The 2,991-nt window shown below is 30.7% G+C and overlaps 1 long non-coding RNA gene across 1 annotated transcript; it reads left to right on the top strand.

Annotated features, from left to right (window-relative positions):
* Positions 1-200: 200 nt before the first annotated feature.
* Positions 201-2,283, top strand: LOC129888751 (uncharacterized). Its single transcript, XR_008766706.1, has 2 exons — positions 201-908; positions 2,148-2,283. It is a non-coding gene; the product is annotated as an uncharacterized LOC129888751 (long non-coding RNA).
* Positions 2,284-2,991: the final 708 nt, after the last annotated feature.

Genomic DNA, 2,991 nt, shown 5'->3' with positions numbered 1-2,991 from the left:
TTGAATTTTTGAATATCATTTTATTTTATTAAATCATTATTTTTTATTAATTTATAATTTTTTATATATGTGTCATTGATTATATTTATTTTAATATTTTTATCGAGTTTAAAAATATGTTGAAACATAAATAAATATTAAACTATTCAAATATTTAATTACATTATATTTTGAGTTCATAATTTCGTAAAATGGTTGGTTTTGAATTTTCATTATAAGAAGGGGTGGGGGAATAATTTTAGGAGTGGAGTAAAATTCCCTTGCAAGAATCCTAAAGTACTTTCCTCTCTCAATTCCAATTCTTCCCAACCGCCACCAAAGCAGCCTACATCTTCGCCATCACTTACTGCTTCATGAGCCCCGAGCTCGCGAGCCAACACGCTACCACTACCCCACCAGACCCTTCTCCCTCGTCTCCGGCAAACGAAGAAATGAACCAGAGCTCTAAGCTCCAACCAGCTTCCACCCTTCTCCCGTCTCTATCTCCGATGAGGCACCACCAACCAGTAGTTAGACACAATCAATAAACGAAACCATCACAAACCCCGATCAAAATAACATCAGCAACTCGCACAACCAGCGACCAACCGCGCACCAGTTCTCTTCCCATCCCATTTACGATTTTGTTCATGTTTCAGGTGTTCAAGCTCAAACTCTGAAGCTCTGTCTCCAGCGAACAGCAGCCAACGCATCATCGCTACTCCCGTGTCCTTGTCGCACCAGATCTGACCATTGATTGGTCTCCAAGATGTCAACAGAAAAGTTGTGGCTCCAAACTCCTATCCAGATTCTCTCGATCCAGTCGAACTTACTTTGATGTAAGATGGAGTTGAAGTCACGAACAACAGGCTATGCGGCGTCGCTGTCTACCCGTGCCTGTTACACCACAAAACAACCAGATGGGTCAGGTATTTTCTTTCTAAATTCATTTTTTTTGTTTGGTTGATATTATAAATATGTATTCATTTTCTAAGATTTGTGTCTATCTAGATATTCTGGATTGTATTTGTTATAGTTTAATTTTATTATTTTTGTCCAAATCTATTTTCAGTGTCTAGTTTACTAATTTTTTTTTTAATCCTCAAATAAGTTATGCATTGTTAAATTGTCTTTATTCTTTTATTATTGGTTGCTCATTGATCTTATCCTTCATTATTTCATGATATTATTTTCTATCATTTTATCTTCTAAAAATCACGTGTTGGTGATCTATTTAGATTAGCTTTTGTTTCTGCATTTAAGATATATGCATATATGTGATGTTTTTTTTTAAAAAAATATATATATATTTCTTCTCCGTTTTCCAACAACTTCGGATTTGTATTGCTGCTCCACTTGATTCACAGTTAATTGTCCTTAATTTATTTGAATTGATTTCATTCACTGTTTAAGAATTTGTTGGCAACTCTTGTTTATATCATTTTTATTTGACTACTTTTTGTTTTTTGTCTTTCCTTTACATGTTTTGTTTTTATATAATTTTGTGCTTAAAATATTATATGTTAAAGATGGTCAATGAAATTTTTTTTTGTCGATTTTTGAGCTTTCTCCATTTAAAAAAAATGATACATTATATATTATATAGTATATGTTAAAATTGGCCAATGAAAAAATTTCTTAAGGCCTATCTATTTCAAAAGATGGAAACTTCAGTTTAAGTTTTCTAATGACTTTGGTTTTGGTTTTATTTTATTTATCTTTCTATTTTCATATTTTATATTTGTTATTCTTGAAACATTTGCTATTCACTCATGTTACTTTGGCATATAATATAATAACACTACATAATGATGTTTAGCTATAATTTTGTTTAAAATAGGCGTTTTTTGTTGTTAGTGTTCAACTACTATTATCGTTCTTTTTTCCTTTTGTTGCATTTGAATTGGTTTACCCTTTACCGTTTTCAATTGATTTGAATAGTTGAAATTGGTCTATCAATTTTTTAGGTCTCTTTATTTTAAAAGACGAACATTATATTTTGTAAGTTAAAAAAAGTCAATTAAAAGTGGTCAATGAAAAAATTATCGTTGATTTCAAAGTCTTTTATGTACATAAGACGGGTTTTACTTTGAGTTATTATTTCCTTTCATTTTTATTTTTGATTCATATTTGTCTATTACTAACACTTTTACTAAGTGTCTTTACAGGTACCCAACCCAGAGTTGCTTCCTGAAGAAACTATTCGAATAAAGTTCAAATAATACTTTTGATTCATCACTATGTATATTATCGACATTAGACAAATATTAGTTCGTTTCTTATATTATTATTTTATTTTATTTTTGTGTATATTTCATTGTTTATCATATTTGTTAGCTTATTTATCTCCTCCTCAATTTGAAAAAAATGAACTCAGTCAGTTGTGAATTCTGAAGGGTGCTAATACCTTTCCTTCGGGATCATTTGAACCCTTTACCTAGAATCTAATGGTTTACTAAACATTTTTTTGTTAATTAATTGGTTTTCTAATTATTCTAAAATTAGGTGACGATTCCTTAAATTATTTTTTTAAAAATTCTTTTAAAAATAATTAAATTGATGTTTTTACGAGTCACAACGATGTTGCTCCTTATTTGCATAAATAGGAATGTAACACCATTTTACTTCGAACCACAGTAGCAACACAATCACTACTAAAAAATAGTCAAAAAGTGACGAACAAAGCGACGGACTGTGTGGCGTTTAGTCAAAATTGATGGAAAAACAATTTAGTCACTTTCGTTGCTTTTCGCCTCTTTACAGAATGCATCACTTTATTCTTTAGTATGATGAATGTAACGATGCAGTCCGTCGCAATTTAGAAAATTAAATTTTTTAACGACGGACAGTCTGTTCGTCTCTACATTCTTCATTGTTCTTAATTATGAAGAATAAAGTGACGGACTAGGTGATCCTATCCGTCGTAATTTCTGGAATTTTTTTATAAAAAATGCAAAAGCAATGGATAATAAGGTACTGTCCATCACTTTTTCTACATTTCTTTTGACAACA

This window comes from Solanum dulcamara, chromosome 1 (genome assembly GCF_947179165.1).
Source record: "Solanum dulcamara chromosome 1, daSolDulc1.2, whole genome shotgun sequence".
Lineage (NCBI taxonomy): Eukaryota > Viridiplantae > Streptophyta > Magnoliopsida > Solanales > Solanaceae > Solanum > Solanum dulcamara.
The sequence above is the reverse complement of the archived record's forward strand: the minus strand, read 5'-3'. Positions and strand labels throughout refer to the sequence as shown.